This window comes from Prionailurus bengalensis, chromosome C1 (assembly GCF_016509475.1).
Source record: "Prionailurus bengalensis isolate Pbe53 chromosome C1, Fcat_Pben_1.1_paternal_pri, whole genome shotgun sequence".
Lineage (NCBI taxonomy): Eukaryota > Metazoa > Chordata > Mammalia > Carnivora > Felidae > Prionailurus > Prionailurus bengalensis.
Window position 1 is genome coordinate 84,443,228 of NC_057345.1, and position 23,147 is coordinate 84,466,374.

Consider the following 23,147-nt stretch of genomic DNA (forward strand, 5'->3'; position numbering starts at 1 on the left):
AAGAAGAAAAATATTTTCTTAAGGATGGAAACATAAATTTTGTATTTATTTAGATTATCTTTTCTTTTTTTTTTTCCCAAGATCAGAGCTGAGAAGTTGAACCTTCTTCTTTTAAAATAGGAATTATTACAAATAGGGGCAATAAGTTGAATTTTCCATCAGAAAAAAAAGATAGGCAGTTTTACGTACATTCTCATGTCATTTGTGAATGAAGACACTTCTCTATCATCCTTTACAATCTGTGTGCCTTTTGTTTGTTTGTTTGTTTTTCTGTATATGGCACTGAATAAGATTTCCAGTTCAGTATCAAACAGCAATGGTGAAAGGAGACATTTTTGCTTTTCCTTTGTTCCTAATATTAGGGGGAACCATTCTTTTTTCACTCCTAAATATGTTAGAGATAACGTTTTTTTATTTAATTTTAAACATTGGGGCACCTAGGTGGCTTAGTTGGTTAAGGGTTCATCTCCTGACCTTTCATGAGTTGGAGCCCCGCATCGGGTTCTGCACTGACAGTGCTGAGCCTGTTTGGGATTCTCTCTCTCTCTCTCCCTCTCTCTCTCTCTCTCTGCCCCTCTCCTGTTCATTCTCTCTCTCTCTCTCTCTCTCTCAAAATAAATAAATAAAAAAAATTAAAAAAAATTAATTTTGAACATAATTGATAGATTCAAGCAATAATAGTAACAATGTAGTTTAGTAGGACTTAGTATGACAAAAAAATAACACAAAAGACTACAAGAGGAATGGAATTACATGCTTATAAGATTATTAATTATATATGAAGTGCCATTATATTGTTTGAAGGTAGATTGTGAGAAGTTAAAATGGATATTATAAAACTTATAGGAAAGAGGGTAAAAGGGATAAAGTACATACAAGAAAATTAAAAAAATTCATAGCAATATGGCAGATGTAAACCCAAAGATAACAGTAATTATATTAATGAAAATGGTAAACATTGAAGGTAAAAGACAAAGATTATCAGAATTGATTTTAAAAAAAACAACCACCAAACTCCATGCTGATTTAAAGCAATCTATTTAAATATAATAGGTAAAAGTAAAAAAAAAAAAAAATAGAAAAAGATATACCATGTTAGTGCTAAGCATAAGAAATTTGGAATGGCTTTATTAATGCCAAAGTAGATTTCAAAACAAGAAACATTACCAGAGAAAAATATATTCATTTAATTATGACAAAAGGATCAATTTACCAAAAACATACAATCTTAAATGTTTATATACACAATCATCAAACCTCAAAACAAATGAGGCAAAAATTGACAACTAAAATGAGAAAACGGGCAAATCAATTATACTTTAAGTTCAACTATATTCTCTCAGTGATTGATAAGACAGAAAAGCAAATGAAGTTATGGAATATTTTAATAACACCACCAACAATCTACTGGACCTTATGAATACATAAAATAGGTGGTATAATAATAAATAATATAATTATAATAATAAATAATTATATGAAATTATTATATATCTAAATAATCTACCCAAAAACAGTTAAACATAAATATTTTCATGTGTAAATAGGACATTCACCAAGATAAAACATATTCATGCTCATTCATAAGATAAATCTCAGCAATTTTAAAAAGAATGAAGTCATAAAGTTTGTTTTTTTTAACCATAGCAAATTTAAGTTAAAAATCAGTAATGGAAAGCTTCCTAGAAAACCTCAACATTTGGAGATTAAACAATACATTTCTAAAAATTTGTTGATCAAAAAGAAATTAAAAAGAAAATCATTATATATATATATATATATACTTTTTAAATTTAAATCCAAGTTAGTTAAGATAAGGTGTAATAATGATTTTGGGAGTAGAATTTAGTAATTTAGTGATTCATCACTTACATACAACACCCGGTGCTCATCTCAAGTGTCCTCCTTAATGCCCCTTGCCCATTTAGCCCATCCCTCCACCCACCTCCCCTCCAGCACCCATCAGTTTGTTCTCTGTATTTAAGAGTCTATTATGGTTTGTATCCCCTTTCTGTTTTTATCTTATTTTTGCTTCCCTTCCCTTATATTCATCTGTTTTGCATCTTAAATTCCACCTATGAGTGCAGTCATATGATATTTGTCTTTCTCTGACTTATTTCACTTAGCATAATACACTCTTATTCTATCCACATTGTTGCAAATGGCAAGATTCCATTCTTTTTGATTGCTGAGTAATATTACATCACATCTGCTTTATTCATTCATCTGTCGATGGACATTTGGGCTCTGTCCACACTTTGACTATTGTTGATAGTGCTGCTATAAACATTGGGGTGTATGTGCCCCTTCGAAACAGCATACTTATATCCCTTGGATAAATACCTAATGGTGCAATTGCTGGGTCGTAGGGTAGTTCTATTTTTAATTTTTTGAGGAACCTCCATACTGTTTTTCAGAGTGGCTGCACCAGTTTGCATTCCCACCAGCAGTGCAAAAGAGTTTCTTTTTCTCTGCATCCTCACCAACGTCTGTTGTTGCCTGAGTTGTTAATGTTAGCCATTCTGACAAGTGTAAGGTGGTGTCTCTTTGTGCTTTTGATTTGTATTTCCCAGATGTTGAGCATTCTTTTCCGTGTCTGTCAGCCATCTGGATATCTTCTTTGGAGAAGTGTCTATTCATGTCTTTTGCCCATTTCTTCACTGATTATTTGTTTTTTGGGGTGCTGATTTTGATAATTCTTTACAGAATTGGATACTACCCCTTTATCTGATATGTCATTTGCAAATATCTTCTCCCATTCCACTGGTTGCCCTTTAGTTTTGCTAATTGTTTCTTTTGTTGTATAGAAGCTTTTTATCTTGATGAGGTCCCAAAGTTCATTTTTGCTTTTGTTTCCCTTGCCTCTGGAAAGAAGTCAAGAAGTTTGCTGTGTCTGAGATCAAAGAGGTTGTTGCCTCTTTTCTCCTCTAGGATTTTGATGGCTGCCTGTCTTATGTTTAGGTCTTTCATCCATTTTGAGTTTACTTTTGTGTATGGTATAAGAAAGTGGTCTGGGTTCATTCTTCCGCATGTCGCTGTCGAGTTTTCCCAATACCATTTGCTGAAGAGACTGTCTTTTTTTCCATTGGATATTCTTTCCTTCTTTGTCAAAGATTAGTTGACCATACATCTGTGGGTCCATTTCTGGGTTCTCTATTCTGTTCCATTGATCTGTATGTCTGTTTTTATGCCAGTACCACACTGTCTTGATGATTACAGCTTTGTAATACAGCTTAAAGTCCAGAATTGTGATGCCTCCAGCTTTGGTTTGTTTGTTGCTGTTGCTGTTGTTGTTTTTGTTTTCCTAGGATTGCTTTGGCTATTTGGGATCTATTCTGGTTCTATACAAATTTTAGGATTGTTTGTTCTAGCTCTATGAAGAGCTAGAGAATGCCACTGGTATAGGAATAAACCAAACAGACAAAGAAGTGGAGCGCTGTTAAAGAACAGACCCATAAATTTTTGCAAATTGATGTCAAAGTAAAGGAGGCATCCAAAATTATGAAGATAGAATTGACTATTTCATAAATAGTGTTAGCTGAAAAAAAACCAAATCCTGAATTATGTGACTAATGTTTTCAAATTAAGTACCTCAAAAGCAAACTCACACTGGTTTCAGATAATTTATTGGCTTACCCAACAAATGTTTAGGGGAGTACTGAATTCATGTGTGGCTTCCTGCCACAATGCATACAATATTATCAGGATCTGGTTGTCTTAATCTCTTAGTTTTGTTCTGCTACTTTTCCGTGTATTGGTTTCACTGTTAAACAAGGTCTTTGCCCACACTACAGCAGCTCTAAATGTCATATTTCTCTCTTCACATCCAGTGAATAGTCTTATAATTTAAAATAAATTGAATTTAATCAATTATAATTCATGATATTAATAGACTAAAGAGAAAAAATTATGTAATTTTTACAATTGAGGCAAAAAACGTATTTGATAAAAGGCAAGCTGTCATTATCTAAAAGGCATTATTAGCAAATTAAGAATAGAAGAAGACTAACTTGTAAGATATATATACCAAAACCTACAACAAATTTTGTACCTAATGGAAAAACTTTTAATGCGTTCCTTATAAGATGAGGAACAGGACAAAAAGGTCTACTAACACTGCTACTATTTAACATGCTATTGGAGGTTCTGGCAAAGACTATAAAGAAAGAAAAATAAATAATATATGCAATAGAAGATGAGATATAAAACTGACATAATTTGCAGATAATGTGAACACCTATTTAAGAGAAATTTGGTTCTCTAGACCAACGATAGCCAAATAGAAATTAACTTTAAGAGGATAATGCAATAGCAACAATAACAATAAATTGCTTTCTTAAAAGAATACATAAGACCTCTGTGAACAAAACCTCAAAGCTGTAAATAACATAGAAGATGATTTAAATAAAGAGGTGTTTCATGCTTTTGCGTATGTCTCAATATTATAAGAAGTCACTACTGTCTAAATCAACCTAAATAAATATTCAAGGGAACCACAAACAAAATCTGTTGTATGTTTTGAAGAATGATTACTCAAAAATTTATTTCAGAAAAAGAAATGAGCCACAGATAGTTAACCTGTAAAAGCAAAAGAGAGTCTCTGGCCTCCCTTAGCTCGTGGAGGAACATGGCTGATAGGCTCACACAGCTGCAGGACGTGGTGAGTGCCCTTGCAGACCAGTTTTGTAATGCCATTGGAGTGTTACAGCATTGTGGCCCTCCCGCCCCTTTGCCTGATGAAGTGCAATGAACGAAGATCTGCCAACTAATCTTACAGAAGAATACGTCTAGCTTTTTGCTGCACTGATTGCAAGAACAGCAAAAGACATGGATGTTTTGATCCATTCATTACTCAGTGAAGAATCTACAGCTGCTTTACATACAGGCTGCTAGCTTGTATAAGCTGGAAGAAGAAAGCCACGAAGCTGCTACATATCTGGAGGATGTTATTTATGGAGGGGACGGGCTTCTGGAATAGATACAAAGCGCACTTGCTCCTGTTGCATAGTCACAACTGGAGACAAGGAGTAGTACCCATCCCCAGTCTCTCCCAGACCCACAGTACCAGTACATACCCTGTGGTTGAGAAAATAACTATTTCAGTGTCATTAAGAATTCTGCATCAGACGTAGGTGTAAGCCTTACCAACAGTTACAGAAACATTGAGCACTATGACACATGTTACCTTTTTAGCTGTTTTTAATAGTCTTCTGTTTTCACTCTTGATAAATAAGGCTCTAAAATTGTGATTGAACCAGCTTTAAAACCATCATTATGCCATCTTTTTTTATTGTCAGAATGAAATTATTGAGGCAGATATTGCATTAATGGTTATAATATAATTAAACAGATGTACTTTAAAATTCAAAAAAACATAAAAGATTAAAAACAAAAGAGGGAAACATGTTCTACCAGATATATTAAGATATTCTACAAAAGAGTAATAACTGTTATATGCTATTGGTGCAATAGCATGTAAATGAACCGCTGACTATTCCAATGAGTCCAGACACACCTATATATGTATGAGAACTCAATGCATGATAAAGGCAGCACTACAAAACAATCAAGAAAGCTATCAAGACCAAATGTTGCAGAGCATTTGGTTCAATGGGAATTCTTATACCGGAGGGAGTGTAAATTGCTACAACCACTTTGGAATGAACATTACTATGATACAACTTTTGCATAGGTGCCCTGAGATTCTTATATAACTATGTTCACAGTAGCACTGTGTTCATAACAGAAAGAATAGGGAAGCAATCCAAATATCCATCAGTGACTAAATAATGAGAACCAAAAAAATTATGTTGATTCAACTTTATTCACAAGACAGTATACATAGTAATAAAATTAATGAATTACAAATATGCCAAAAAAAAGATGAATTTTGGAAACATGATGTTGAGTGAAAAAAGTGAGTCAGAAAACTATATAATATATGATATCACATATATAATACCACAAAACTGAACAATGTATTGCTAAGAGGTGTGTGTGTGTGTGTATGTGTGTGTGTGTTAAATGATACTAAAAAAGATCAAAAAGCAAGTTCTCTGGAACTTCTAGCCTGCCTTATCCACTCCAAAGAAATCCCCTAGGCATGGTGTTACATATACACTTGCAGGAATACTCCATCTGCATTTACAGGAATTGTGAATACCAAGGGAATGTAGGTGGGGCACTGACAGTGTCTGCTACACAATGATACTTGAACACAAATTGAAGAGAACAATGACTTCTAGGGTAGAAACAGGTATGTGCAATAGGGGAGAGCACTTAGTAGATAATATCTGTGACCTTCTAGTTCTTAAATTTCAGCTGGTTTGTGTTGTGAATTTTATTAGTATGCTTCACATTTTACATATATTTTTTCAACACTTCATTAATATGATAAAAGGAAAATAAAGCCTTTTTTTTTACATGAAAAAGTTAAAAAATAAGAGTTCCCAATTAGGAAAAAATGTTTCCAGTTACAAAAACCTGTTAATTGCCCAGTCTGTTTCCTGCAGAGTACAAATATGAACATGTTATATTTTTTCTTCAATAATTTACTTTTCCTTTTTGGTCTCGTAAGACATTTTTGGTAGGATATATAAGCTTGATTTTGTTTTCAGGTATTAAAAATCCAGTTGATTCTATCTTATAGATAATTCAGTGCTCACCTTCTCACGGCCAGTGCCTGCAAGATAGCAAATGGAAAGGAGCTGCCATGTGGTGGACATTTTCATTCCTCTTGCCCCACAATGTCTCTCCTCCTTCCAGCATCTCCTTGGTTGGGAAAAGAAAGGAAGCATTAGAGAGAAGGGGTAAAGGAAGGTCTTACTGGCTGTTATAGTCCACTTTGGGTTGATAATGTCCTCAGCACAAGCAGGTGCCCATTTGCTTCTCACTGAGCCATTTGGGAAGCCCCAGGAGAGGAGTCTAATTGCTACTGTTCACTTTCCTCATGTAGGAAACTCTCCATGATCTCCAGCCCCCCTATGCTCCCACAGTCCTTGATACGAGTTAGAGGAGGTAACTGTTAATGTGATGTCAGTTGACTGAACAACTGGACCCAGGCAGTAAGAGTGTCCTCATCCCTCCCCAGTGTTTGAAATGTAAGCTGTCTCCCCTGTTCCCACAATGGGAGCCATTTTCAAGGACATAGCCTTAAGAGAGCAATATGTTGCTGATACCATTTGGATAGTATACATGACTGAATCCAGTTAAGGCCTCTATATAAACTGTTAAGATTTGGCAGGCAGGTGTGGAAATCTACTCATCTCTAGCTGCCCAAGATGAGCCTCCTAATTAAATTCCCTGACTTATTAAACCTATCACCTACCAATCTTGAGTGGCCTCTGTCTTTGGTGTCTCCCAGCCCTCTTTCTACCCTTATGGGATTACACCTGGAAAGCTACTGGGGTTTATGAAGCAACAGTATACTCCATAGCCTCTGGCTACTGGGGTTTTCTGATCTGGCCGTGTTTTTAAGAGAAGTGCCAGGAAAAACAGTGGAAACTCAGATATCTGCCATGTCTCTTTTACTTAGGAATGCCTGCTTTAGCAAATTGGCCTGTATTATCTTATTTAATTCTCATGACAATCCTATGAGAGAAGTGCTATCTTTACCTTTATTTTGCAAATGAAGGAAGTAGAGCTTAAAGATAATTGAAAAGTCTGCAGCTAACCTTTGAATGCTGGGGCTGAAGAGAACCAAAGCACTCTGAGTTTAGAACCTGAAGCCAAATGATAGTCAATATGATGTTTGGAGGAAATGAAATCAGACAAATGGAGGTATTTTCATCCAGGCCATGCTCAGATATGATGGGTCATTCCTGTCTACAACAGAAACATTACTCATTTTCCTTAAAATTCAGTGTCTATCATCCCTGACATGTGGTGGTTGTTTAATTCCTAGTCTCTAAATGTCAACACTTTGCCCTTTGGCTTATCTTTTCTAAATTTCCTGTCTATTAACATTTTTTTTAGATATGTTTACAAACATCAGTTAAGCTACAGTTTTATCGTGATTAGAATTTTGTATGTATTTTTTAAGAGGATAATTTTGTCTCTTCCAAATATGAATTATTTAGAAGACATAGTATTATTTCTTACCTTTGTAACTACATAGTTACAATATCCAAATATATGATTACATATGTAGGAAAACCACAATGTCTACAAAACAGATCTTGGAACTAAAGACTATTTTTAGAATGGCCTCATGATACAAAATCAATATACAAAAGTCAATCACAATCTTAATTATCAGCAAAATTGGAATTTTAAATTTTAAAAATACCATTTACACTAGCACTCTAAATATGAAATCTTAGGAATAAAGCTAACAAAATTTGTACAGAATTTATATGCAGAAAACTAAAAAAAATATCATTGATGAAAGAAATCAAAGAAGACCTAAATAAATGGAGAGATACACTACGTTTATGTTTTGAAGACAATATTGCTAAGATGTAAATTCTCTTCAATTTAATCTGTAGGTCAATGCAATTCTAATCAAACCCCCAAAGTTTGGGGGGTTTTTTTGGTTTGTTTTTTGTTTCTTAGTATTTACAAATTACTTCTAAAATATGAACAGAAAGACAAAGAAACAGGATAATCAAAACAGTTCTGAAAAATATTTACATAGAAGACTGCCACTACCTGATTTCAGGACTACATATAAGTTATGACAATAAAGAGAAGAACGAATATATGGCATTGGTGAAAGAATATGCACACAGATCAATAGGACAGAATGGATATTGGTAATTTCTGTCTTCTATTTTTTTCTTGATTGATCTAAATAGAGGCTTACCAATCTTATTGATCTTCTCAAATATGAGAGCAGGACTAGCATTTGGATCTGATTTATATTTCATTGATTTTTCACTATGACCTTTATTATTTCTTTTCTTTTGCTTGATTTGTGTTTCATTTGCTTTATTATTTTTTTTCTTTTCTAATTTGTTAAGGTGGAAGCTAAACCAATTGATTCAGGATCTTCATTCATTCACAATATAAATGTTTAGTGGCATAATATTCCACTGCTTTTGGTTCATCCCCCAAATTTTACCATATTGTGTTTTAATTTTCATTCAGATAAAAATATATTTTTAATTTCCTTTTTGATTTTTTTCTTTGACCAATAGGTAATTTAGATATGTGTTATTTACTTTCTGTGATAGTAAATTTTATATGTCAACTTGGCTAGACTATGGCATAGTGACCATAGTCTGGGCAAACACTAGTCTAGATGTTGCTGTAATGGTATTTAGATGTAACTTACATTTACAATCAGTTGAATAGAAATAAAGCAGATTGAAGAAGGCACTTGTTGGAATGAGTACTGGGCATTGTATGTAAGTGATGGATTATGGGAATCTACTTTCAAAGCCAAGAGCACACTGTATGTATTCTGTATGTTAGCTAAATTGATAATAAATTATATTTTAAAACAAAACAAAACAAATGAATAGATTATCCTCCATAATGTGAATGAACCTTACACAATTAGTTGAAGGCCTTAAGAGAAAAGACAGGTATCCCAAAAAAGGCATTCTGCTTCCACATTGCAACATAAAAATTCTTCCTGAATTTCCAGGCTTCAGACTCAATAATGCACTATGATCTCTTACCTGAATTTCTACTCTGCTGGCTTGACAAACAGATTTCAGATTTGCCAGGCCCCACAATTACATGAGCCAATGAGCTAAATCTTTAAAACCTCTCTCTCTTTCATCTATCTATCTATCTATCTATCTGTCTATCCATATGAAACCATATATATATATGAAACCATATATATGAAACTATATATATATGTATGTGTATACATATATATATATATGAAACCATATATATGAAACTATATATATGTATGTGTATACATATATATATATATATACTTCTCTGTGACTATATCCCTTTTTTTTCCAAAAGCTATAAACCCATTCATAAAGTTATCTGAACCAAGATATCCCAGTGTGCCTGTACCTTTTATAAACATTTTATATATTATATTAAGATGCAAAATAGTTGACATTAGCTGTTACACAAGGTAAAATCCGAATACTGAATTATAAAGACTATATTTATATGTGCTCATAAACATAATCACCTATTTATTATCAATGTTAGGATATAAAATGGCGTGTATGCTGTAAATCATGTGTATATGGTTTGTGTTTTCCCCACAAGATCATTAGATGCTAGTGCAATTATTGCTTAGCACCATCAAAAGAAAACAACCTCAGCTAAAGTTTGGTAAAACACACTTAAAGTTAAAAATACTTATTTCAAAAAGAATATGGTTTCCTGAAAGCATTAAGAGACATTACTTTGTCCTCTTCTAACCTGGATGTCTCTAGTTGTAGGCAGAAAGAGGCCATCTTTTTTTCATTTATAGAGAAAGGGGACCATTTTCCCAGGAGTGTAGTAATCTATTGTGTAAGTCAGCTTTGGATGAATAACAACATGGGAGGGCAGCAGTTTTTCTTTGTGTGTTGGGGTTTATAACATGCGTGGAAGTAAGTGTTGGACAACAACACAAATGCCAGAAGGGAGAGGTCAAAGGATACTCTTGTAAGGAACTTATGCTCAAGGTAAAGTGGGATAACATTACTTACAGGTAGATGGACTAGGATGAGTTAAAGATGTACTCCATAAATGCTGATCCAATCACTAAAGTAACAAAAGACAATGTTATAACTAGTAAATGAACAAAAAAGATGAAATGAAATAATAGAAATAATAAAAAATACACAATGCAAAAGAAGACAAACAGAGGGAAAAAGGAGAAAAAGCAGATGAGACAAATAGAAAGCAAATAAGAAAGAAAAAAGAAGAGATGGAATAAATAGAAAGCAAATGCTACTGCTACTCAAAAGTAAGCTGAAGAGACTATACTAATATCAGAACAGGTAGATTTCACTTCAGTAAAAATACAGTCATGCATAAAGTCATCTCATAAAAATAAAGGGGTCAATTCAAATATTAATATAGCAGTCCTAAACATTTATAAACTTATGAACAGAATTTGAAAATACTGAAGCAAAAACTGACAGATCTGTAATGAGACTAGGAAAATTCGTAATTACAGTGGGAGATTTCAGCTTCCCTCTTGCAAAATGGACAAAACAAGTATCCTATATAATGGAATACCACATCAGTAAAGATATAAAAATTTGAACAACACTCTCAAGTAACTGGACCTAAAACACATTTCTGGGACATTTTACCCCAAAACAGCAGAATACACATTAGTTTCAAATGCACACATAATATTTGCCAAGACTGTCATATTTGAGGCAGAAACAATTCTCACTAAATTTAAAAAATATTTAAATCATATAAAGTGTATTGTCTGACTATACACACAATACAATAAATATAAAGCATATTTTCTGACTATAATAGAATGAATTAAAAATCAAACATAGAAAGATCTCTTGAAAATCCCCAAATATTTGAAAACTTTTTTAGTCAAAATTCTCTAGGGAAATAGAACCAATACACTGCATCTACATCTGCACCTATCTTTGTATCTATCATCTGTGTATATCTATCTATCTATCTATCTATCTATCTATCTATCTATCTATCTATCTATCTATCATCCATCTATCTATCATCTATCATCTATCTAAGTGTTCATCCATGTTGTACCATGTATTAATACTTCATTCTTTTTTATTATATTGATGATTCTTGACCTTTTTTCGAACTAAGGGGTCCTTTGAGAATCTCCTGAAAGTTGAGACTCCCCTCCCCTGAAAACACACGTATATAACAGTTTCTAAGGGTTCCTGAATCCCTTGTGACTATATATAGTACCAAGAGATGTATAGGGCAAACTCTCAAGTAATAAATCATTGGGTTCATTAATTACTACATGAAAGACAGTGAGATATATGAATAAGTGAATAAATCATTTCACTATTTTAGTGACTAGAAAGATGTAATTGCATGGTATATGTTGTCCCATTTATAGGCACTTTAATGAGAAAACTACAAGCTATTGAAGAAAACTATGAGATTTTTTGAAAATCATGCAATATAATCTGAATAAATTCAGAAACATGCTCTTTCAGTACTTGATTTTAGATAGTCCTTAATAGTCCTAAAGTATCAATCCTTTCCAAATTTTTGTGTACTTATCTCTATGTATGTATGTATGTATCTATCTATCTATCTATTTAATGCAATTAAATCATATTTGGTGTAATGCTTAACAAAGTTTTTTGAACTGGAAAAAGTCATTCCAAAATTCATAGAAAAAAATAGATGTGTGAGAATTTTCAAGAGAATGGCATTACCAGAGAATAAATATTATTAAAAACCAATGGTGATTAAAAAATATATAGTGATGAAAAAAAGATATACAGAAATATCAGTGAAAGATAATAGAAGTCCTAATAATGGATTCACATATGAAATTCAATGAAATTCAAGAATACAAAAATCACATGTGAAAGGGGGAAAGAAAGTGTTATAATTAATATTTTAGGACAATTGGCTCTTAATTCAGAAGAAAATGAGTATGTAACCCTATTTTATACTACACTTAAAAATAAATTCCAAATTTAGTAAAGAAAAAAAAAGAATAAAGTTAACAAAGCATGAAAAATAATATGGGCAAGTATATTATAACCTGAAGTGAGGAAGATCTTCCTAAGCATTAGAGGAAACTGGGAGTCATAAAGAAAAACAATACTTGATTGGAATACATACAAATGAAAATTTCTGTATGACAAGAGAACATTTACTAAAGTTAAAAAAAAACAGGAAAAAGGAGTAACACAAAAAGGAAGAAGAATCAATATTCCAAAAATTAATTTTAAAGAACAATAAAAGTGGGCCATGATTATGAATAGGTATTTGATAAACAAGGAAATATAAATGGCCAATCACCAAAAATAATCTATCAGATAGTGTTCAGAGAAGGGAAGCAGAAATCACAACAGGCATTTCTAACAGGAAGGAATTTATTACAGAAAATCAAGTGCTTACACACTCACTGAAAGACCTGAGAGAGTCAGGAAAGGCCACTCAAGGCTCTGAGGTTCACCGCTAGGCTCCAGTGAATGAGGAAGTTGTTGCTGTTGCCAAGGCCAGGACTGTGGTAATCTCTCTCTGATAGTCACAGCTGCCATGGGCACAAGTGAGAGATTTGCAGAGGATGCTGTGGTTGACTTCAAATTTCTTAGCATTGTGGTCTAAAAATATGCATGGTATCATCTCAATCCTTTTTCCTTGTTGAGGCCTGATTTGTGACCTAGTGTGTGATCTATTCTGGAGAATGTCCCATGTGCATTTGAAAAGAATGTGTATCCTGTTGCTTAGGATGAAATGTTCTGAATATATGTATTAAGTCTATCTGGTTCAGTGTGTCATTCAGAGCTATTGTTTCCTGGTTGATTTTTTGTTTAGATGATCTGTCCATTTCTGTAAGTGGGTGTTAAAGTCCTGTATTATTATTGTATTATTATCCATGAATTCCTTTATGTTTGTTATTAATTGTTTTATATATTTGTGTGCTCTCAGGTTGGGGGCATAAATATTTATGGTTGTTAGATCTTTTTGTTGGATAGTCCCCTTTATTATGATATAGTACCCTTCTTCATCTCTTGTTACAGTCTTTGGTTTAAAATCTAGTATGTCTGATATAAATATTGCTACTTCAGCTTTCTCTGGACATGCATTTGCATGGTAACTGTTTCTCTATCCTGTTACTTTCAACCTGCAGGTGTCTTTAGCTCTAAAATCAGTCTCTTATAGGCAGAATGTAGATGGGTCTTTTTTTTTTTTAATCCATTCTGACATCTTATGTCTTTTAATTAGAGAATATAGGCCATTTACATTCAGAGTAATCATCTGAAGATTTTATGTGTTCCTTTCTAGTCTTTGTCACTTTTGGTCTTTCTTCCTCCCTCAAAGAGTCCTCTTTAATATTTCTTACAGGACTAGTTTAGTGGTCACAATCTCCTTTAGCTTTTGTTTTTCTGGGAAACTCTTTATCTCTCCTTCTATTCTGAATGACAGTCTTGCTGGATAGAGTATTCTTGGCTGCATATTTTTCCCATTCAGCATATTTAATATATCATGCCACTCCTTCATGCCACTCCTTCTGCCCTGCCAAGATTCTGTGGAAAGATCTGCTGCTGGCCTTATCTGTCTTCCCTTGTAAGTTAGGGACTTCTTTTGTCTTGATGCTTTTAATATTTTTTCTTTATCTCTATATTTTGCAAATTTAACTACAATATGTCTTGGTATTGGCCAGCTTTTGTTGACTTGGATGGGAATTCTCTGTGCTTCCTGGATTTGAAAGTCTGTTCCCTTCCTCAGATTAGGGAAGTTTTCAGCTATAATTTCTGGGAGTAAACCTTTTCCTCTCTTCTTCTTTTGGGACTCCTATAATACAAATGGTTATTATGTTTTTTTGTTTTTTTTTTTAATTTTTTTTTCAACGTTTATTTATTTTTGGGACAGAGAGAGACAGAGCATGAACGGGGGAGGGGCAGAGAGAGAGGGAGACACAGAATCGGAAACAGGCTCCAGGCTCTGAGCCATCAGCCCAGAGCCTGACGCGGGGCTCGAACTCACGGACCGCGAGATCGTGACCTGGCTGAAGTCGGACGCTTAACCGACTGCGCCACCCAGGCGCCCCTGAATGGTTATTATGTTTGATGAAATCACTGAGTTCCCTAAGTCTATATTGCTGATCCAAAGTTTTTCTTTCTCTCTTTTGTTCAGCTTAATTATTTTCCATAATTTTATCTTCTATATCTCTTATTCGTTCCTCTGTTTTCTTCCATGCTTGTGGTCATTCTATCTAGTCAGTTTCAAATCTCAGTTGTTGCATTTTTCATTTTCACCTGACTAGTTTTTAGCTCTTTTATCTCTACTGCAGTGGACTCCCTGGTGTCTTCTATGTTTTCCCCAAGTCCAGATAGTATCCTTATGATTGCTGCTTTAAATTATGGACAGGAATATTGCTTATATCTGTTTTGATTCAATCACTGGCCATGACCTTTTCTGGTTCTTTCTTTTGGTATGAATTCCTCCATTTTGGCTTTTTGTGTAGGTCTCTGTCTTCTTCTCTGTGTTAGAAAAGCCTGGTATGCTTCCTGCTTCTGAGAGTAATGGCTTTATGAAGAAGAGTTCATATGCTGTCCAGGGCTTGGTGCCTCAGGAAGTATCTCTGGTATATGCTGTGTGCACTCTTCTGCTGTATTATGGCTGCTCTATCCCCCAGGTTAGTCCTCTGCATAGTTTCTCCTGCCGTGGGGAGTTTTTGGACCTTGTCCAAAGTGTGGTGAGTTTTACCTAGGTGTGCTCTTGTTGTTTGTTAAAAGAGATCAGATGATGGGGTGCCTGGGTGGCGCAGTCGGTTAGGCGTCCGACTTCAGCCAGGTCACGATCTCGCGGTCCGTGAGTTTGAGCCCCGCGTCAGGCTCTGGGCTGATGGCTCAGAGCCTGGAGCCTGTTTCCGATTCTGTGTCTCCCTCTCTCTCTGCCCCTCCCCCGTTCATGCTCTGTCTCTCTCTGTCCCAAAAATAAATAAACGTTGAAAAAAAAATATCAGATGCTATTTCCAGATGAATGCTATTTACAGCTGAAGATTTGCAGAGCTCTGTGGTCAGTAGACACAATGTGTGTGGTGGGGGGTGGGGGTTGTGCTGGTCTTCTGGGGCATGGGCCCACAGTGCTGGTTTTCAGGCATACTTGCCCAAGAAAAGTGGTACTAGCAGAGCATAGAGGGATGGGACTTGATGTAAACAGTTTAGGCAGCTAGTGTTTGTGCTGTACTGTTTACTGAAGTTGGTTTATGCTGAGGGGCTGGAGAGGGAAATGGCACCCACTGGCTCCTTTGTCCTCAGAGAGGCAGTGCCCCCTCTCTCAGATGTGCTCCAAGAAGAGGCAACCGTCTCTCCCAGTGTGTCTTTGTGGATTCTCAGATTGCCCCATCTATCTCTGTGTAACCTGCCTGCCTTCTCTACAGGAGCACTGCAATGCCCTCCATGCTGTATTCCAACCACATCATGGACCTCTAAAACTCTAGTCTTTGAGCCCCATGAGTTGCAAAAAAATCACAAAAATCAGCCCCTCTCATTTCTCCAGTCAATGGATTTTGGGAAGTGTTTTCCTTGTGCAAAACCCTGCATGCTCCTCTCTCTCTAGCCTCTCTCCACAAGAAGGGCTCTCTCCCCTCCACAGCAGCCCCAATCCATTTCTCCCCAAAACCACATCTCCACACCTCCTACCTTCAGTGATGTGGCCTCTTCTCTCCCTCTAGTGTGCAGTTTGTTCTGTCAGTCATCAGATCAATTTCTGGGCATTCAGAATGATTTGATATTTATCTAGCTGTGTTCAAGGAATGAGGCAAGCATAGGGTCCTCCTACTACTACAACCCTTACTTTGAGTTAAGCTCATGCATCTGCCTACCATTGACCAAAGAACAACTTCTGCTTACCTTACACCTTCCAAGTTCTCAGAATTCCAATATCTAGTGTTACAAGGAAAAAAATAGAGGGGCGCCTGAGTGGCTCAGTCAGTTAAGCCTCTGACTTTTGCTCAGGTCATGATCTCGTGGTTTGTGGGTTGGAGCCCCACGTTGGACTATGTGCTGTAGGCTCAGAGCCTGGAGCCCATTTCAGATTTTTGTCTCTCCCACTCTTCTGTCTCTCTCCCCATTCGTGCTCTGTCTCTCCCACTGTCTCTGTCAAGAATAAAACATTAAAAAAGAAAAAAGAAAACAAAAGAAAATAGAATGGGGAGAAATGGTAGTAAGTGCCAAGATCATTTTCATCTGAAAATGTTATGAATGCAAAATAAAACAAACCAGATACTATTTTTTATCAGACTGAAAAACATTTAAAAAGTTGAGTACACCCAGTACTAGCATATAATCTCAAACATAATTACTGAGAGAGAAAATTATAAAAATTGTTTTTGCAAAATACTGTGGCAACAAACACTTGTAAAAAAAATCTGATTTATTTATATTACTTATTAAATTATTTATTTAGTCTAGCAATTCCATTCTGAAGTACTCTCCCTTAAAAACTATAGAAATAGTATATAAAGATGCATGATTTCAACATTATGCAAAATATCAAAAAGATGTAAGCAATTCCAAAAGAAAAAAATTTCCACTAGGTGGAAGTTAGTGCATATATTATGGAACATTCATTCCATGGAATAGTATTCAGCTATTAAAAAGAATTAGGTAGATCTACACATAATGACCTAAAAAGACAAATATGACATATTTAAATGAATACTTTATACCTATATACACATATACCAATATGTATTTATATATTAATATAATATTCTCATATAAAAATACATGCACATTTCTTACATAAAATTAGGTGTATTTGGATATGTCTTTATATATTTGAGAAAACTTAACAAGGTTATAGGCCAAACCAACACCAGAAGTTACATATGTGTGATGAATGTGTATGGCAAATTGAATAAGATATTTTAAAAATTGCTTTGTATATTCTTTTAAAAAGCTTATTAACATTTCAGTGACTTGGTTGCTACTGTGATACATTCCAGGCCCAGACTGATGGCATAATCAAAGAAACAGTAAAGAAAAATTATTTTCAAAATAACGCTTTCTTATTTGCTTTTCTTGAAAACTGAACAGCAGACAGAGATCAAAATCACACTTCTTAAAATCTCTTATCACTTCCTCAAATGCAAGTGATATCATGGTTCTTTCTTTTAAACTATCCCAAATTAAGCCTATGCACAAAAACTTTGACCTTTTTTACTCAAACAGCCACACCACACCACGATTCTATATAACCAAACCCCAAAGAGCCAATCTTGCAAATGGTGGTTTTACCAAGTATAGTATATTTGATAATATTTCCAAAATAAGTGTTCCTTACCCCACAATTACATGGGAATTGTATATTTCCCTGACATGTTGAAGTTGTATTTGGCCATGTCACTTGTTTTGGCCAATGGAGGCACCCTCATGTTTCCACTTGTCCTTCTGAGTACTTCCATTTTTGACCATAACAAGACCAGGCTGGTGAAAATTGCTACCCCTCAATCAGGGTCCCAGTTGACTCACACATTGTTGTATTGTAGATGTTGTCCTCCTTACTTTACCTGAATTGAGAAAATTCTATCCTCATAACAACTTTTTAGGTAGGTAAGATTATTGCCTCTATTTTACAGATGAGGAAGCTGAAGCAAATTTACAGCAATAGATGAGATTTAAATGTACTCTGCTTCAGATATTGCTCTTTGACCAATGATATATTTATTTTATTATTTTAATTAACCATTTTATTTATTTATTTTTTAAATATTTATTTTTAAGAGAGAGAGATTTATAGAAAGAGAGAGATAGCAGGGGAGGTGTAGAGTTAGGGGCGGTGGTGGGGGAGGGGGGCGGGGTGAACAGGATCCAAAGCAGGCTCCACACTGAGAGCAGAGAGCCCAGTTCAGGGCTTGAATTCATGCACTGTGAGATCATGACCCGAGTTGAAGTCAGATGCTCAACCAACTTAGCCAGCCAAGCACCCCTGACATACTTATTTTAATAATGCTTTTATTTTTTTAAAAATGTTCCAAAAAATCATTCTAAATTTAATCCTAAAAAATTTTAAAAGTTTTGTGTTTCAATTTTCAATCTTTCAGCCATCTGAGAAAAATTTGTTTTATATGGATGTCCCTGTTAGCCTGAAAATGCTGATTAAAATGTCCTCAGTAGCAGGTACTTATTTTTTCTATAGATGAGATACATCTCTTTAGACTTTAATTTTTTTTTGGTGTTTATTTTAGTGCCATCATTTATAATTTAAATCAAAGCAGTTGGCAGCTGTCTACTCCTGATTCTCTAGGCAGTATTGTAACAATATGTATCCATATGTAAATAACTGGATAATAATATTTATACTATAGAAACAGAAACATATTCATACTTGATGCTGAAAAATTTGTTTCAGTTTGACAGGCTGAAAGCTCCCTAGTAGTCTCAAATTTATCATAAAAGCAGACCACAGAGTTTTCCCATACCCATACGGCTAACAGAACCCCAACAGGAGGCACCAATGAGCAAATGTATCCATAAGTTTGACTGAAGATCATTAAGAACTTGGAATGAAAAGGAGGAGGTAAAAAGAGTAACTGAAATTGCTGACATGACCAGTGTGCTTTATAAAACCCACTAACTAGAAGTTTATACTTACTTACCTGTTTCACTTTTGGATGACAATATAAAAGATAGAAAAGTATGATATATAATAGATTAGAAAGAGTTCATCTGTCACTAAGTTTTAAAAATACATGAAACTAAACCTAGATTACAGTCTGAGAAGAAAATAATTCACTTTGAAAATAAAAAGGTGAGCTAAAATATAATTTAGGTAATTTTTAAAAATCTTATTTTATGCAGTGTTTTGTGTACAACATATCAGTATTTTTATTGTGTCTGCTATATATAAAAGATTAATTGAATTGTTCATGGAATATTCAAGGCTTGAGGGAACATAGCCTTTAATGGAAGTATAAACCCAATACTCTTTATGGATTATTCATTGCTTACAGCTTCTCATAGCATTTATATAAAGTTATATATTAGAGGCACTATGCAATTATTTCTAAGTTTTGGCTCATCACTTGCCAGTGACCTAGCTCCATATTCTTATATCCACTTAATTGGGAGAAAATGTGAAGTTGGAGATTGAATGAAATAGGCTTTTCACACAAAATTAAGAGATGTGATAAGTTTATTATTTTTAGATGTCATAGACTAAGCTAACAACTTCTTTCTTTGAATTATAATTAACTGAAGTATAATGTGTTCTAACTCTGGGTGTTTCTAACATTGGCACAGCATGTTCTCAAATAGGAAAAAAATACTCACTTTTGTGAGGACATATTAATAAATGAAGGCCAAATTGTGCCTCTAAACTTGTATTTGTGTGTGTTTGTGTGTATGTATTCATTAACCACCCATCTCTCAAGGATGCATTCCTCTTGATGCCCCATGAATAGCACTTTTCCTAATAAGACTACATTTTCAAGAACATAATGCACAGCGTATCATCTATTATTTCCAGCATTTGCTTCCTGGAAGTTGTAGTCTTCTAATGGATGTACAAATAGAGTAGATGCTGGTGCAATAAGGAAGGAAAGGAAAGGGAAGAGACTACATGTTGTTATGGCAAAAGAGGATAGGTGAGGGAAGGACACTGTTTATGCATAAAATGACTTCTGCAACCAAATGTTAGATGCTATCTCCAGAGGTCATTCAAAATTTTATATATCTTCTTTTGGCCAATAATACTTTTCTGGCTCAGAATGAAGGGCATACATACTACTAGTTTATTCTTACCAAAAAAAAAAAAAAATCCTCAATGAAAATACTGCAAGTAAAAAATTTCCAAGGAGGGTCTATTTTTACTCTTTCTTTTCAAGTGCACATGCAGTGTGTGTGTCTGTGTGTGTGTGTGTGTGTCTTTAAGGACATTCCTATGGAAAGTCGGAAACTGTTACAGGTCTCCAAGTCTGCTGTTCAAATTATCTGTCCTCTAACTTTCTGACATTGGAAGGTAGCTAAAGACTGACTGTATATGAATATGAGCCTAGTTTCTGGGTCTAGATCTAAGAAGATGAAGTATGCCACTGTATCAGCAGAATATAAGGGGCTATAGGAATATTGCATCTATCTTATCTGACAACAAATGTAAGACCTGCATAGATCTCTTCTATTTGAAAATGAGTAATAAAGAAACAGAAACAAGGATAACAATACAGAGCCTTGGAAAACATTTTGCTGCCAAGGGAAAAGAATCACTGAGGAGAAAACACTAACTTTGAAAATGTCTTAACATAGGAAACAGAAGAAGATTTTATAAATATGCTTCGTGTCTTCCAAAACTCAAATAGGCTTCTTCACAGTGTACTATAATCAAGGAACAGTTGAAAGTAAAGGCAGAAACGAAAAGGCATATGGCTGAAAGAGAAATAATGCAAGGAAATGAGAATGGGTTAGCAGAACTAGGCCTGCACTTTAAAAAGTAAAATCATAGGGGTGCTTGGGTAGCTCAGTCAATTGGGCGTCCAATTTCAGCTCAGGTCATGATCTCACGGTTTGAGCCCTGCGTCAGGCTCTGTGCTGTCAGCTCAGAGCCTGGAGCTTGCTTTGGATTCTGTGTCTCCTCCTCTCTCTGCCCCTCCCATGCTCATGCTCTGTCTCTCAATGATAAATAAATGTTAAAAAAGTTAAAAATAAAATAAAATAAAAAGTAAAATCATAGACATTATAAAAATAACTGATATCAGGGGAGGTGAGAGAGTCTAATAAAATAGAGCAAATGCAAGGAAGCATCATCTCCATCAAAAAAAAGAAAAAAAGCCAACAGAATGGGAGAATGGGGCTGAAATCATGTGTGGCAAGGTGGTTCTTGATGCCTGCTCTCCCCTCCTTCAAAGACACAAAGGCTGAATAACAGATGGCCTCACACAAAAACAGCTACACCAGATTGACCTGTGTGATATTGCTCTGTTCATAGCAGCCAACAGGGAGGGAAAATGCTTCCTTTTGTTATTGTCCAAACAAGCCTGACACAGTAAGTTTAAGGACTGATAGTACCATGAGATAGCAATCCAAAGAAAATTCTAAATAAAATATTAGCAAATAAAATTGAAAGTACATGTTTGCCATGATTAAGTAGACTCTTGCTGGGAGTGGAAAGATGATTTAATGTAAAGCAATCTATTAGGATCCACCATTTAGTATGTCCAGACTGGAGAAAAATTATTATCTTCATAGACTAAAAAGTATTAGATAAGATTTAAAACATTCATTTCAAATATTCCCATTAAAATAAGTAAACAGAGATAGCTACTTATTATGATGAATAAATATACATAGGTATATGTATGTAAAATATAAAACACTAACATTAATATGTGTGTTTGTATATACATCGGTCCAAAAGTTAACATCAGATTGAATGTTTCAACAATAGAAACATTCATATTAAAACCAAAAAGAAGAAACATGCTCATTACTGCTACCATCATTAATTATTTTGGCAGATTTAGCCAAGGTAAATAGCAAGCGAAAGAAATATGAAGCATAACATTTAAAACGAGAATACAATATTTTCATTCATGCAGATAACTATTATTATATGCTAAAAATTATAATAATTTGTCAAGTTATTAGGCACAAAGAAATCAGTAAGTATGCTAGATATATAAAGATGTATGACATTTCTATATATAAACAGCACACTGTTAAAAATATAATAGAAATAAAAGTCAAATTTAAAAGAAACATTCCGTGCAAAACACTAAAGAAACAACTTAATGAGAAAGGTAGTATATTTACATAACAAAAAATTTTTAATATTGCTAAGGGACATTAAAAAAGATCTGAATAAATGCCAAGATTTATTATAGTCTTGGATAAGACGAGACAATATTGTAAATATGGCAGTTCTCTAAATTTTAAAATCAGGAAAGCTAATTCTAAAGTTTATTTAGAAAAACCAAGTTGCTGAGAACATCCAGAAACTTTGAAAAAAGGAAATTAAGAAAGACTAATCCTACCAGACGTTATAATATCACAGCAATTAAAATTCCACTAATATAAAAATATATGCAATAAAGGTGGAGAAAGGATGGATTAAAATAAACACTGCCACATTTCTTTTATCAGATAAAGCTTGAAGTATCAATGATTTAGTAAAACCATAAAACATCTAAAATGAAATATGGGGAATATTTTCCCCAATCATTGCAGAATTAGGAATGCTTTATGAGGTATAATCCCCAGACACCATAGGTGAAGACTGATTAATTTGACCATATGAAAATTAAAATCTGCATAAAAACATGAAGTCTAAAGAAGAAAAATAAGAAAAAGTACAATACATTTGACTAATGGCTAATTTCTTTCATCTTTGTAGAGATATTTCAAATCAATATGATAAAAACAGCAATAAAGAAATATGGACAGAGGACAATTCTCAGAAAATGAAAAACAGTAGGTGTTTAAATATTTTTTAAAAGTTGCTTTATCATATAAAGATATGCTAAATGGAAGTGATGATATCACTTCTTAATCTATTATTTTAAGAAATGGAAGAGATATTTGAAAACTCACACTGTTGGAGAG

The 23,147-nt window shown here is 34.3% G+C and overlaps 1 protein-coding gene and 1 pseudogene across 1 annotated transcript in view; both read left to right on the forward strand.

Annotated features, from left to right (window-relative positions):
• The window catches only part of SNX7 (sorting nexin 7), a 174,543-nt gene that overhangs the window by 17,598 nt on the left and 133,798 nt on the right, over positions 1-23,147 (forward strand). The window lies entirely within an intron of this gene.
• LOC122480818 lies at positions 4,628-4,912 on the forward strand (annotated as a pseudogene).